The sequence below is a fragment of the Odocoileus virginianus genome, chromosome 4 (genome assembly GCF_023699985.2).
Source record: "Odocoileus virginianus isolate 20LAN1187 ecotype Illinois chromosome 4, Ovbor_1.2, whole genome shotgun sequence".
NCBI lineage: Eukaryota > Metazoa > Chordata > Mammalia > Artiodactyla > Cervidae > Odocoileus > Odocoileus virginianus.
In genome coordinates this window covers 14223750-14240227 of record NC_069677.1, presented here as the reverse complement: position 1 = coordinate 14240227, position 16478 = coordinate 14223750, and the positions used below count along the sequence as shown (strand labels likewise).

General features: G+C 37.5%; 1 protein-coding gene and 1 non-coding gene across 16 annotated transcripts in view; one reads left to right on the top strand and one right to left on the bottom strand.

Moving 5' to 3' along the window:
• DLG1 (discs large MAGUK scaffold protein 1) overlaps positions 1-16478 on the top strand; it is a 267402-nt gene that overhangs the window by 28693 nt on the left and 222231 nt on the right. The window lies entirely within an intron of this gene.
• On the bottom strand, positions 12943-13048 carry LOC139034892 (U6 spliceosomal RNA). The gene has a single exon (XR_011487470.1). It is a non-coding gene; the product is annotated as a U6 spliceosomal RNA (small nuclear RNA).

Sequence of the window (16478 nt, the reverse complement as noted above, 5' to 3'; positions counted from 1 at the left end):
AAAATGTTAGAAGCAGTGACAGATTTTATTTTTTTGAGCTCCAAAATCCCTCCTGACAGTGACTGCAGCCTTGAAATTAACAGATGCTTGCTTCTTGGAAGAAAAGCTATGACAAACCTAGATGGCATATTAAAAAGCAGAGACATCACTTTGCCGACAGAGGTTCATATAGTCAAAGCTAGGGTTTTTGTCATGTACGAATGTCAGGGTTGGACCATAAAGAAGTTCGACCACTGAAAAATTGATGTTTTCAAACTGTGGTGGTGGTGAAGACTCTTGAGAGTCCCTTGGACTGCAAGGAGATCAAATCAGTCAATTCCAAAGAAAACCAACCCTGAATATTCGTTGGAAGGACTGATGCTAAAGCTCCAATACCTTGACCACCTGATGCGAAGAGCTGACTTATTGGAAAAGACCCTGATGCTGGAAAAGATTAAAGGCCAGAGGAGAAGAGGGCAGCAGAGGATGAGATGGTTAGATAGCATCACTGACTCAATGGACATGAATTTGAGCAAACTGGAAAATTCTGAAAGAGGTGGGAATACCAGACCACCTGACCTGCCTCTTGAGAAACCTCTATGCAGTTCTAACTGAACATGGAACAACAGACTGGTTCCAAATACAAAAAGGAGTACATCAAGGCTGTATATTGTCACCCTGCTTATTTAACTTATATGCAGAGTACATCATGAGAAACGCTGGGCTGGAAGAAGCACAAGCTGGAATCAAGATTGCCGGGAAAAATATCAATATCCTCAGATATGCAGATGACACCACCCTTATGGCAGAAAGTGAAGGAGGACTAAAGAGCCTCTTGATGAAAGTGAAAGAGGAGAGTGAAAAAGTTGGCTTAAAGCTCAGCATTCTAAAATGAGTTTTCTGGCTTAAAGCTCAGAAAACTAAGATCATGGCATCCAGTCCCATCCATCACTTCATGGCAAATACATGGGGAAACAGTGGTAACAGTGGCTGACTTTATTTTTTCTGGGCTCCAGAATCACTGCGGATGGTGATTGTAGCCATGAAATTAAAAGACACTTTCTCCTTGGAAGGAAAGTTATGACCAACCTAGATAGCATATTAAGAAGCAGAGATATTCTTTGTCAACAAAGGTCCATCTAGTCAAGGCTATGGTTTTTCCAGTAGTCATATATGGATATGAGAGTTGGACTATAAAGAAAGCTAGCGCAGAAGAATCGATGCTTTTGAACTGTGGTGTTGGAGAAGATTCTTGAGAGTCCCTTGGACAAAGGAGATCCAACCAGTCCATCCTAAGGAGATCAGTCCTGGTTGTTCATTGGAGGGACTGATGCTGAAGCTGAAACTCCAATACTTTGGCCACGTGATGTGAAGAGAGCTGACTCATTTGAAAAGACCCTGATGCTGGGAAAGATTGAGGGCAGGAGAAGGGGACGACAGAGGATGAGATGGTTAGGTGGCATCACCGACACAACGTACATGGGTTTGGGTGGACTCCGGGAGTTGGTGATGGACAGGGAGGCCTGGTGTGCTGTGATTCATGGGGTCTCAAAGAGTCGGACGTGACTGAACTGAACTGGGAAATAGTGGAGGACAGGGAAGCCTGATGTGCTGTAGTCTATGGGGTCACAAAGAGTCAGACATGACTTAGCACCTGAACAACAATAGAACAAAAATACACAGGGCATCCACTTTCAGTAATGTAGTCTTGTTTTCAGTTGTCTGTGCTATCTTTTGGTCCCCCTTTTCAGCCCTTGTAAGTTCATTTTTATGGGAGTGAAATTACCTGACTCAGTGATATAGGGAGGATATCTCTTTTTCCCTTTCTGTTTGACCTTGTATTTAATGCTGTAAAATAATCCACCTGCTTTAATTTGAGTTAGGAAATAGTAGAGTTAAAGCATATATTCAGTCTACCAGGTTTAATCTGAAGTTCTCTAAACAGTAACTTTATACATTTATTGAAGTACTATATAATATTCATATGTAAAGGTCCACAAATTATAAATGTATAGCTTGATGAATGGAGAAGGTCATGGCACCCCACTCCAGTACTCTTTCCTGGAAAATCCCACGGACGGAGGAACCTGGTAGGCTGTAGTCCATGGGGTCGCGAAGAGTTGGCCATTGCCGGCAGAAATGTCAATAACCTCAGATATGCAGACGACACCACCCTTATGACAGAAGGTGAAGAGAAACTAAAAAAAGCTCTTGATGAAAGTGAAGGAGGCGAGTGAAAAAGTTGGATTAAAGCTAAACATTGAGAAAACTAAGATCATGGCATCTGGTCCCATCACTTCATGGGAAATAGATGGGGAAACAGCGGAAATGGTGTCAGACTTTATTTTTGGGGGCTCCAAAATCACTGCAGATGGTGATTGCAGCCATGAAATTAAAAGATGCTTAATTCTTGGAAGGAAAGTTATGACCAACCTGGATAGCATATTTAAAAGCAGAGACATTACTTTGTCAACAAAGGTCCGTCTAGTCAAGGCTATGGTTTTTCCATTAGTCATGTTTGGATGTGAGAGTTGGACTATAAAGAAAGCTGAGTGCCGAAGAATTGAGGCTTTTGAACTGTGGTGTTGGAGAAGACTCTTGAGAGTCCCTTGGACTGCAAGGAGATCCAACCAGTCCATCCTAAAGGAGATCAGTCCTGGGTGTTCATTGGAGGGACTGATGTTGAAGCTGAAACTCCAATACTTTGGCCACCTCATGTGAAGAGTTGACTCATTGGAAAAGACCCTAATGCTGGGAAGGATTGAGGGCAGGAGGAGAAGGGGACCACAGAGGATGAGATGGGTGGATGACATCACCAACTCAATGGACATGGGTTTGGGTAGACTCCGGGAGTTGGTGATGGAGCAGGAAGGCCCGGTGTGCTGCAATTCATGGGGTCGCAAAGAGTCAGACATGACTGAGCAGCTGAACTGGACCGACTGAACTGAGCGACTTCACTTTCATTTTTCACTCTCATGCATTGGAGAAGGAAATGGCAACCCACTCCAGTGCTCTTGCCTGGAGAATCCCAGGGACAGAGGAGCCTGGTAGGCTGCCGTCTCTGAGGTCGCACAGAGTTGGACATGACTGAAGTGACTTAGCAGTGGCAGCAGCAGCTTGATGAATTACTGCATTGTGAATACATCAAGTCAGGGGGAAGAAATGGAATGACTGCTAATGGGTTCTGGAATTGGACAGTGATAATAGTTGCAAAACTCCGTGAATATACTAAAAACCACTGAATTGTGCACTTTAAAATTTGGTGAATTTTATAGTATGTCCTTTATATTTTAATTTTAAAAAAGAAATATACCAGTACCCCCCAAATCTCCCTCTTACTTTTGTATTCACTACCTACTCCCCTTTCCTCAAAGGGCTTTCTTAATTTCTAACACCATATATGTTTTGCCTCTTTTAAAACTACATATTAAGAGATTCATATATTATGTACTCTAGCTTCTTGTATCTTTTTTCATGTGTGAATTTCATTCATAATTTGAAGTTTTTCCATTATTACTGCTATTTAATATTCCATTGTATGATATAACCACACTATATTTATCCATTCTATTGATGATGAATATTCGACTTGTTTCTAGTTTTGGGTTAGTGCTGCTTTGGATATTCTTTTATGGTTATATCTGCCATAGCACAGTGTTTAACTTCTTAAAAATCACCATACTTTGCAGAGGTGTTCAATAAAAATCACAGGGCTTATGTATTTAGAAAATGGGGGACTCAAAAGTTAAAACATGTAAGTGCCACATATACCAAAGCTAAGGACGTAATGAAAATGGCAGCACAGTTTTGCAAATGTTAAATGATTAAGAAATGCATAAATTATAATATATATGACATTTTACCATGAAAAAAAATCTTGCTTGATACGGGAGTGTGTGTCCTGGTTGAGGCTTGTGAGTTATTGTGAAGTGCTGGTGGAGAGAGTTATCTGAAAGTAGATGAGAAGTTACACCACCAATGTGACTCATAACACTCAAAGCCTGAAATATGTACATTTTTTGTATTCCTATGTGTCTTTTTCCATCTGGGTTCAATTTTCTGTCCTTACCTAGTGTTTCTCATAGATTGGATTGTGCATAAGCAAATGTGAAATTTGTTCTTTGTTCATATTGTTCCCTAATAGATCAGTTGCATTGGAACAAATTTACATTTTTAGAATAACACAGCAGAACTGTGTATGTCTTTTGGGCACCTGTGTATGTGTTTCTGTTGCATATACACCTAATTGTGAAAATGATATGTTTAGTTTTAGAACATAATGTTTTTATTAATATAATTTATATAATTATGTAAAATAATATAATTGTTTTTATTAATATAATTAATATATATTATAAAATATAACATTTATTAACAATTACATTATGTGCAAAGTAAGTTACTAAACTTACTGTGCAAAGTAAGTTTCATTTTTCATGTAATTATCAACACTTGTTATCATTAGTCTTTTTATTAATAATTTCAGCCATTCTGGTAGATGTGTACTGGTACTTCATAGTTGTATTTGCACTTCCTCATTAACAAGAATAACAAACATCTTTTCATATGTTTACTGTTCATTTTGCTATCTTTTTTGAAGTGTTCAAGTTTTTAACACACTTTTTGCCGAGTTATGTTTTCTGTCTTACTGATTTGTAGGAGGTCTCTATCTGGAATGATTGCTTTGTCAGGTATATGTGTAATATGTATTTTTTTCCCCACTCTGAAGCATTCTTTTTAGTCTTTTAATTATCACGTACAATCTTTTAATAATAAAGATTTCTTTTATATAGTTCAATTTATGCTTAATGCTTTTTGTGCCTTTTGAAGTGTTTTCCAACTCTTAGGTCATAAAGATATTCTACTGTATTATTTGTTAGAGGCTTTTATTTTGGCTTTCACATTTATATCTAATTTGTGCTGCAATTTGCAAAGTTTCACATGAATCAGCATTCCAATATGTCTCATTCTTGCCACTGTAGTCTAAACCATCCTCATTTTTGGCCTAAATTCTTGACCTGTCTGTATTCGCACTTTCCCTTTTTGAATTTATGACCAGTTTATTTACAAGATTATCTTTATAAAATGCAAATTATATCATTACCTTTCATTGGATTTCCATTCCTCTAAGAATGAAGTAGGAAATCTGTCATGAGACTCAGAAATCCCAAATTGGTTGGCCACTGAATGTTTCTCCACTCATCTTTTAGAATTCTTTTCTTCTTTGGTCACTGGTCATTTTATTTTGAATGTCAGTTCATTAAGTCAACAGATACTGAGTACCTATTGCATTTATCTAGTAGCTTAGAAGGTGATAAGTGATACGAGAGGAAAGAAAGAATAGGGGATTAAGAGGAACAGGGATGCCAGATTGTGTGTGTGGGGGGGGATGCTTTGCAATTTTAAATAGGGTATTTATGGTAGGCCTGGTTGAGGTGATACTTGTGTAAAGAATTGGAAGTTAATGCAATGTTTGAGGGACAACCAGTGTAAAAACCAAGGCAAGAAGAAGGCTGGAATATATGAGAAATAGCAGTATGGCCAGTGGGGCTAGAGCAGAGTGAGTAAGGAGCAGTGGGAGATGAGGTCAGAGTGGAAGACAAGGGCAGATCATGTGAAGCATTTGCAAAGTTTTTGACAGAGGAGTGGCATCGTTTACCCTAACCTTTAAAAGGATCATTCAAGATGTTTTGTTGAAAATTCACTGTAGTAAGGGTAGAGCAAGAGACCTGTTAGGAATCTGTTTCAGTAATCCAATTAAGGATGGATATATGTGATAATGGAGTTGCTAAGTGACTGCATTATGAGATATTTTGTAAAATGAAAAGAATAGACCAACAAACATTCACGTAGAGTCAACATTTACTAATATTTTATAACATTTGCCTTTTCTCTGTATGGTATTTGGGGAATCTATTTGCAAATAAGGCATAGACATCATGCACTTAACTTGTAAAAACTTCATATATCTCCTGTGAGTAAGAATAGTCAAACATTCTCCTGTGTAACCTTGCAACTATTATCACACCTAAGAAAGTTAATAAATATTATTAAATTATCTCTCCAATCCACAGTTGATTCTGATCTATCTCTTAGGACTTTTAAAAAGCCAGTTAAGATTCATGTACTGAATCTGATCAAGTCAATCTTTATCTGAATTTCCCTGATAACAGAACTTGAGGCAGAGAGCTAATGCTTTATTAGGTACTTTATTTGGAGAGTTCATTCACTCCTAGGGAGCACAAGTAAGGGAAAAGGTGAATAAGCTGGAAATAAGGAAAAACTAATACAAGGATGCTTCCTGCCACTAAGTGTGACTGATTGCTGAATCTTGGGTATAGCATCTCTGAGAAGCCATAGAGAATTTATCTTCTGGCTTCTGGTGACCATCAGTTCCCCTGCACTTCAGGGTTGTGGATTTGTGGGAGCAGGGGATATGGTATTTGGTTTTACAGGAAAGCTGCAGGTAAGGAGGTGAGAGGGTGAACTGTGGACGACAGGCCAGAGGCACGAGGTGTTGCCAGGGTGGCTCAGGGTGAAAAGCAGATGTGAAAGTCTAGGGGCAGGCAATGCAGTGAGTCAGGAGGGCACACACCAAAGCTGGTACATTGTCTTTACTTGCTTAAAATCTAGAGGAATGGCCTCCCCATCTTTTTTTTACCGCTTTAAATGACTTTTTGAAGAGACCATGCCAGTTGTCTTATAGTATAACACATATTGTATATTTGTTTAGCAGTCTGTTTTTTCATGTTAAGTCATTTCAGTAAGTCTTACATTTCTGATAACAGAAGTTAGATGTCAAGGTTGATTAGACTCATTTTTGGTAAACAGACTTCGTAATGATATATGGTACTTCAGATTGCGTCACAGCAGGAAGCATAAAATATCAGGTTGTTGCACTTGTGATAATTAAGTATGATTACTTAGGGGTGGTGACCTCCAGATCCTCCTTGTACAGTTATGAGTTTCTTTTTGTAGTTATTAAGTATGGGGGTAGCACTTTAGCACCTTGTATTGAGTTAATATTTACCTGATTTGCCCATTAGTGATCTTTGCCTACATCACTTATTCCATTAGAAGTTTCAAAACGTGTTGATTATCCTTTCTAATTTTATCATTCCATTTGTATTTATTAGTTGGTGTTCTTCTGTAAAAAGTACTTATCCCCATCAGTTAGGGTTGAAACTTTGTTTCTCCTAAAAAAGATAGGATAAAGCTTATATTTTATGACTAGTTTTTAGAGTAGTTTGTACGATGGTCCCCTGCAAAGGTGACTAAATAGCCCTACACCCACACTTTATTCTTGGTCTTCTGGATAAAACTATCACTATTAAAAAAACCCAACTATCACCATGGACTGAAGGATGTTACTTATTTAGTGTTTGCAGTCTATTTCAGTTACTCAGTTCAGTCAGTTCAGTTGAGTTGCTCAGTCATGTCTGACTCTTTGCGACCCCATGGATTGCAGCATGCCAGGCTTCCCTGTTCATCACCAACTCTTGGAACCTACTCAAACTCATCTCCATCGCGTTGATGATGCCATCTAACCATCTCATCCTCTGTCATCCTCTTCTCCTCCCACTTTCAATCTTTCCCAGCATCAGGGTCTTTTTCAATGAGTTGGTTCTTCACATCAGGTGGCCAAAGTGCTGGAGTTTCAGCTTCAGCATCAGTCCTTCCAAGGAATATTCAGGACTGATTTCCTTTAGGATGGACTGGTTGAATCTCCTTGCAGTTCAAGGGACTCTCAAGAGTTTTCTCCAACACCACAGTTCAAAAGCATCAATTGTTCGGCACTCAGCTTTCTTTATAGTCTAACTCTCACATTCATACATGACTACTGGAAAAACCAAAGCTTTGACTAGATGGACCTTTGTTGGTAAAGCAGTGTCTTTGCTTTTTAATATGCTGTCTAGGTTAGTCATAGCTTTTCTTCCAAGAAGCAAGCGTCTTTTAATTTCATGGCTGCAGTCACCATCTGCAGTGATTTTGGAGCCCCCTAAAATAAAGTCTCTCAGTGTTTCCATTGTTTCCCTATCTATTTGCTGTGAAGTGATGGGACTGGATGCCATGATCTTAATTTTCTGAATGTTGAGTTTTAAGTCAACTTTTTTACTCTCTTCTTTCACTTTTGTCAAGAGGCTCTTTAGTTCTTGGCTTTCTGCCATAAGGGTGGTGTCATCTGCATATCTGAGGTTATTGATAGTTCTCCTGGCAATCTTGATTCCAGCTTTTGCTTCACCCAGCCTGGCATTTTTCATGATGTACTCTGCATATAAGTTAAATAAGCAGAGTGACAATATACAGCCTTGATATACTCCTTTCCCGATTTGGAACCAGTCTGTTGTTCCATGTCCAGTTCTAACTGTTGCTTCTTGACCTGCATATAGATTTCATTTACTACTCTTTGGATACTCAGATTACTCCAAATGTGGAGGATCTCTTGAAGGGACCTCTCCATACCCTTTTGACATGCGTATACATTTGTCTTTGAGCATGTTCTTGCATGCTCACGGTTTTCCCAAATTCATTTTGAATTTTCACTGCCTCAGACCTAGAATCAGCCAGAATAGTGACTTCTGTTTCTCTGTTCCATCTGAATGCCTTTTGTTTGCGGTATTATTTTTGGTATGTAAGAGTAAAGAGGCAGGTGACAGAGGCTTATCTTTAGTCTTTTGCATTGAAATTAGTAAAATAAAATTTGAGAAACATTACTGGTTTAAACATAATATTAATTTTTAAATTGGTACATTGTGTTCTTTCTTCCTTTCTTAAAAAAAATGTTCACATATTCCATAGGAAAGGATTATAAAAACCTTGTTTTCAAGTTACATAGTTTTAAAGGGCACCTTCACATGCATTACTATATTTTGAGATGTTACAGGATTATGGATTCTTGCTTACTAGTAATCTCCTAATATATATGAGTTAAGTCAGATTTTGGTCTTTAGTACTTGGAGCTGATACTTGCTTTAAAATTCAGCAAACTGTAATTCAGGGATGTTGTGACTGCCTAAACTTATATTATTATCATTTGGAAAAACTGAGATTAGAACTTAGAATTTCAGACTTTAAGGCAGATATTTTTCTTTGACTTAATTTAATAAACTTGCTTAGTAATTGGATTTGTTACTAGACAATAAAAATACCACACTATAGTTAATAAAATAAGAGAAAAATGAGTAATTTGAATTTACAAGCTGGGTTTAGAAAAGGCCGAAGAACGAAATTGCCATCATCCGTTGAATCATAGAAAAAGCAAGAGAATTACAGAAAAACATCTATTTCTGTTTCATTGACTACGTTAAAGCCTTTGACTGTGTGGATCACAACAAACTATGGAAAATTCTTAGAGATGGGAACACCAGACCACCTTCCCTGTCTCCTGCGAAACCTGTATGCAGGTCATGAAGTTATAACTGGACATGGTACAACAGACTGATTCAGAGTTGGGAAAGTAGTATGTCAAGGCTGTATATTGTCACCCTGCTTATTTTTAACTTCTATGCAGAGTACAGCATGCAAAATGCCAGGCTCAATGAAGCACAAGCTGGAATCAAGATTGCCAGGAGAAATATCAATAATGCAGATGATACCACCCTTATTACAGTGAAAGTGAAGAGGAACTAAAGAGCCTCTTGATGAAAGTGAAAGAGGAGAGTGAAAAAGCTGGCCTAAAACTCAAACATTCAAAAAACAAAGATCATGGCATCCGGTCCCATCACTTCATAGCAAATAGAAGGGGAAACAGTGGAAAGAGTGACAGACCTTATTTTCTTGGGCTCCAAAATCACTGCAGTTGGTGACTGCAGCCATGAAATTAAAAGACACTTGCTCCTTTGGAAAAAAGCTATGACAAACCTAGACAGCGTTTTTAAAAAGCAGAGACATTACTTTGCCAGCAAAGGTTTGTCTAATCAAAGCTATGGTTTTTTCAGTAGTCATGTATGGATGTGAGAGTTGGACCAGAAAGAAGGCTGAGCATTGAAGAATTGATGCTTTTGAACTGTGGTGTTGAGAAGACTCTTGAGAAGTCCCTTGGACTGCAAGGAGATTCAACCAGTCCATCCTAAAGGAAATCAGTCCTGAATATTCATTGGAAGGACTGATGCTGAAGCTGAAACTTTAATACTTTTCGCCACCTGATGCAAAGAACAGATTCATTAGAAAAGACCCTGATGCTGGGCAAGATTGAAGACAGGAGGACAAGGGGACAACAGATGAGATGGTTGGATGGCATCACTGATTTGATGGAGATGAGTTTGAGTAGGTTCCAGAAGTTGGTGATGGACAGGGAAGCTTGTAATGCTGTAGTCCAAGGGGTCTCAAAGAGTCCAGCATTACTGAGCGACTGAACTGAACTGATGCTGAAGCTGAAACTCCAGTACTTTGTCCACCTGATGCGAAGAGCTGACTCATTGGAGAAAACCCTGGTACTGGGAAAGACTGAAGGCAGGAGGAGAAGGGGATGACAGAGGATGAGATGGTTGGATGACATCACCGACTCAATGGACATAGTTTGAGCAAACTGGGAGATGGTGAAGGACAAGGCGTGCTGCAGTCTTTGGGGTCACAAAGAGTCAGACACAACTGAGTGACTGAACAACAAGAGTAATTTTAATAGAGACAGAAACACAACAGGCTAGTTTGTAGAAAAAACATAGGATGTAGTTAGCATAGGAATGGCAACACACTCCAGTATTCTTTCCTGGAGAATTCCGTGGACAGAGGAGCCTGGCGGGCTGTAGTCCATGGGATTGCAGAGTCAGACATGACTGAATGATGACTGACACTTTCAACATAGGGAAGTGAAATTACTGTCTGTAGCAATGGCTTCTGAAAGTGGTTTGGTATGTATATTCCAATTGGAATGTCTGTACTTTACCCATCTTACATGACCCAATTCGGAAACCGTCCATGTGAGATCTTCACTCATCTTTTCTCTGAGACAAATCCCTTCTGAATGCCTGTAGCACTTTGTAGTTTTCTTATAGGACTTATATTTTACTGTTATTTTGGACTCTTTTCCAGTTTCTCTTTTAAAAAGTTTTATTCTTTTGAAAAAATGTACATCTACACAGGAAAATTACAAGAATAGTGAAGTTGTCATTTTGTCACATTTGCTTGTTTCCTGTACCTGTGTACACAGACTTTTAAAATTTATTCTTGCTCACCCATTTGAGAGCAAATTGCAGGCAAGATCTTTAGCCTTATATATTTCAGCACAGTTCTCCAGTGAAAAAGGTATTTATTTTATATGACTTTCCCTATAAACATCTAGTATACAATTAGCAGACTGAAAAAATTTAAAGTTGATACAATGGTAGTATGTACAATAGTGCTATTGTTAGTCCATATTCAAATTCAGTACTTATCTTTGGTACCATGTATCCTGTAACTCTCAATCCCTAATGCAGACCTTCATTTCAGTTCTTTCTTTGGTAAGTTCTTACTTTGTTAAGAACTTTGGTAAGAACTTCCTTTGGTAAGAACAACTTTGGAAGACAGCTGACCAAATTTTATAGCACAGCTTCATAATTTTTTCACATTTTTGAATTCCTGCCTTCAGAGTAATTGATAATCATTTGTATTGGTGCTCAGCCTGTCTTCCTCTGTCCTTCATCAGTGTCCTCAAGGTTTTTATCCTTCTTCCTAATATTCTATTTTTCTAGCACAATATCTCTCTCTCAGTACATCCCGGAGACCCTAGTTTGAATCCCTCTCTCTGCCACCAGATTTACAGTGCTGTCTCATTTAATTCCAGTTTTTAAGTCGTGTGAGTATATAAAACTTGAAATAATGCACAACCCTTAGAGACCCTGTAATTTAAAAGTTTCATCAAGACCAAAGCTGACAGGTGTGTGTACTAAGTGACTTGTGCATTATGTTTCTGCAAGTGATTTTGATGACCACTATGCTGTTATTTTCTATTCACTGTTATGTAATTTTTATATTTTTATGTTTATATCTATGACAATCTTATTTCAGTGTTTAAGTGGTAGATGCTAGTCCTAGAACTGAAGGATATACCACTAAAATAATAACTTTGAAATGGAAGTGAAATATAATGAAATGCTATGAGAGAAGTGGAACAACTGCCATATTATGCCAAGCTGTTAATCTCGGAGAAAACTTGGCAAAATATTATAGTTACTAAGAAAATAAAAATCTGTTAAAGCTTAAGTGTACCACAATAGTTACAGATTCATGCTCTGCAGGAAGGCATCCCCAGTTAGTTTTAAATTATGAGTTTTGATTATAAGACATTTTCAGTAACTCATTTAAATAATTTTATTTGTTATCCATATATCTGCATCTGTTACCATCTTCAGTATTAGAGCATTACTATCACCTCATATGCTTTTAAACAAGCTCCCCCTTGTGTTTCTCCAAATGTGAAAAATGGGGAGATTTTGAGTTGGAATAAAATGCATATATAATTTTTCCCAGTAAAGTGTATGGATATTTAAAATAACCCTCCCCATTTGTTTGGATTACCAAAGTAATACATGCTCACTGCAGAAATTTCCAACTTTATAGAAATATGTTTTCAGTTATATGAAAGTCACTGTCTCAGATAAATATTGAAAGCATCTATTGCACTCTTGATCCTTTTATCTTTTGGAATCTCATTCTCTCCACTCCTCATGTAATATCTATAATCTTTTCCTCTCTTGGACCTTTGTTTCCTTTTTCCCTTTACCCTATAAATACGTTCAAAGATTCCGTTAAAAGAAAACAGACAAATAGGAAAAGTTCTTCTCAGTAGGACCCTATAGTATTCCTTCTCTTCCTAGTTAAGTTTCTTGAGAAAAGTAGTTTATATTTTTCCTTTCTTTCCTTCTTATTCCCAATATTCTGTAATGTGGCTTATTTTTTTTAATTATTTTTAATTGAAGGATAATTGCTTTACAATATTGTGTTGATTTCTGCCATACATCAACATGAATCAGCCATAGGTATAAAAATATGGACGGCTTCACGAATTTGCATGTCATACTTGCGCGGGGGCCATACTAATCTTCTCTGTATGGTTCCAATTTTAGTATATGTGCTGCTGAAGCCAGCAGTGTAACCTGGCTTCTGATTCCGCTTTCCCACAGGAATTGCTATCTCTTTTTCAGTTATTAACTTAAAAAAAAAATCTCTGATTACAAAGATAATTCAGGTATATCTTAAAACGTACATGTACATAGAGGTGTACATTGTTGAAAGTCAGTCCTTTTTAAAATATTCTTCCATTGAGACAACCACTTTTAACCATTTGATATATATTTATTCAACTAATTCTGTATGTTAATGAGTATATTTAGCTCTTATATATTTAAAATGAGAACTGTATATCATTCTGTAAGAATTTTCTTCTATGTCTGTGTTTAGATCTGTTGCATTACATTATAAATATAGGGCAGAGTGCTTAACTGTTTTTAGTTTCATCATCTATAAAGTGGAGATGAAAACAGAACTCCCTTCCTGTGGTGCTTTTATGTATGAGGTGGGATGGTGGTGGTGCAAGCAAGCTCAGTCATGTCTGACTCTTTGCGACCCTGTGTACTATAGCCTGCCAGGCTCCTCTGTCCACGGAATTTTCCAGGCAAGGACACTGGAGTGGGTTGCCATTTCCTACTAAAGGGGATCTTCCTGATCCACGGCTCTAACCCGCCGCTCTGGCATTTCCTGCATTGGAAGGTGGATTCTTTACCATTACCACCATCTGTAAGAGAGTGTGTGAGGTGGAGTATTTTATGTAAAACTTAAATCACAATCTGACATAAAATGAAGTGCTCAGTAAATGGTAGATTTATAAAATAATCTTACTGTTTTTATTAAAATGTTGCATACTCAGTAATTTATCAGTGTAGCAAAGGATAAAGAACAAAATCCCTCTTCAGTGTCACTAGCCCTTTGCTCATGCTCAGTCACTGAGTTGTGTCTAACTCTCTGTGATCCCATAGACTGTAACCCGCCAGTCTCCTCTGTCTATGAGATTTTCCCAGTAAGAATTGGAGTGGTTGCCATTTCCTTCTGCAGAGGATCTTCCTGATCCTGAAATTGAAACCACGTCTCCTGCATTGGCAGGTGGATTTTTTACCTTCCCTGATTTCTTTTGGTGGTGGTTGCTACAATCTGTTTTTGATAATTTTTTGTCTTTCTTGGCAACTGTCTTGTTGATTATCTTCTTTTTGTGTGTTACTAGAAAAAAAAGATTATAGTTACACAGAAATCTGAAGAGACTATTTTGAATCTCCATGTACCTGTTATCTAGGGATTTCCATGATGGCTCAGCAGGTGAAGAATCCGCCTGCAATGCAGGAGACACAGGTTCAATCCTTAGTTTGGAAAGATCCCCTGGTGTAGGAAAATGGCAACCCACTCCAGTGTTCTGAAAATTCCCATGGACAGAGGACCCTCTGACAGAGGACCTACAGTCAGTGGGGTCCCAAAGAGTAGCACACGACTGGGCAGCTGATGCACGCATGCATGGACCTGTTACCTGGCTTAAGAAAAGGAAGTGTTATATAGTTGACGAGCTTCTATTTTCCATCCTGATTACCTTCTCTGCCTCATCCTCTGGAATGAATCACTGTCCTGAGTTTGGTACTTGTCATTCCTTTACACTTTCCGTTGTACAGTTTTCTTCACGTCTTTGGGATTTGTGGAGTTTCTTGGATCTGTGTTTGTAGTTTTTGCCAAATATGGAAAGTTTTTATCCATTATTTCAATAATATTTTTTTCTGTTACCCTCTCTTTTTTTTTTAGGGACTGTATAAACAGGTGTTTATTGGGTTGATTGAATTTGTCCCATAGCTCATTGATGTGATTAATTTTTTTTAGTCTTCTTTCCTCTATGTGTTGTATTTTGGACAGTTTCTGTTATGTTTTCACTTCATTAATTTTCTGAAGTGTTAATCTCATTTAATCAATTTTTTTAAGGCATTTGAATTTTTATCTCTATAAGTTTAATTTGGTTCCTTCTTTATTTTCCATGTTTCATTAAGATGTTCATGCATGTGCTTGCCTTGGCAGCACATATACTAAGATGTTCATGCTTTCCTCTGTATTCATGAATATATGGGATAGGTTTATAATTTTAAAATATCCTTGAGTGCTAATTCTGTCATTTGTCATTTTGGATTTTTATTTGTTTTTATTGAAGTATAGTTGATTTATATTGTGTGTCAGGTGTACAGCATAGTGATTCTTTTTTCTTTTTGCAGATTATACTTTATTATAGGTTATTATAATATATTGGGTATGCTTTCCTGTGCTGTACAGATAAATTCTTGTTGCTTATCTGTTTTATGTTTAGTAGCTTGTATCTGTTAATCCCATATCCCTAATTTGTTTGTCCTTCTCCCCCTCCTCACTCCCTTTTGGAAACCATAAATTTGTTTTCGGTGCCTGTTAGTCTTGTTTCTGCAGGTCTGGGTTCTTTTTGTTGATTGTCTTTTCTCCTCTCCGGGTTATATTTACCTCTTCTTTGTATACCTGAGAATTTTTAAAATTAGATTTGGCAGATGTTATAAATTTTACCTTTTCAGGTCTTCAGTATTTTTGTGTTCCCTTAAATATTCTTGAGATTTGTTTTGGAATACAGTTAAATTACTTGGAAAGAGTTTGCTCCTTTTGAAACTTGCTTTCAGTCTTTTTTTAGTGGGACCAAGCAGCCTTCAGTATAGGGTTAATTTTGTCCCAGTACTCTTCTGGGTACTCCACCCAGAGCCTGTATATTATGAGTTTTTCCATTCTTCTTAGCCCTGTATGAGTTCTGGGATTGTTTCACCTGGGGTTCTTTCCTCAGCCTCAAGTTTCCTTATATATATGACTAATGGATGTAATAAATACTCAAGAAGAACTCTGCAGATCTGTGGATCTCATGCTATGCACCTCTCCTCTCTGGTACTCTTATTTGTGAATTTTAGACACCTTGACCTTCCTTAATTCTCAACTCTGGCTCCTCATCTAAGATTGTGGGACTTTGTTTAGTTTCCCCATCCTTCTGCTGCAATGTGAAAACTTTTTCCAGGCAGTTTCTGGGCATTTATGGGACTTTTGTTTAGTACCTGAAAATCATTATTCCTTATTTGTCTTATTTTTTAGTTGTTTGAAGGTAGGAGAGTTAAACTGTTCCCTATTATTCTATTATGGTTGGAAACAATTGCCTATATAGGCAGCCATTGATATTCTAAAATACTGTTAAATATCTTATGTGCCTGAATATTAGGTGAGATGTTGCCATCCCAAAGGCTTGTATTTGAAACCTCTAAAGTTGCTCATATTACAAAGTAATTTATAAATTATCAATATTTTTCACAGCAAATGACTATTTAAGAAGAATATATTGACTTGAAATGTCCTTAATCAGTGTCAGTTTGGATGTTTGTAAAAGATGCAGTGAGTGTAGAACTTAACACAGATTAAATAATCATTCCTGAGTATGACCTTAAAAACTGTGGGTATTGGATAGTATATGTAAGCTTTTTTTGAAAATTAAAAAG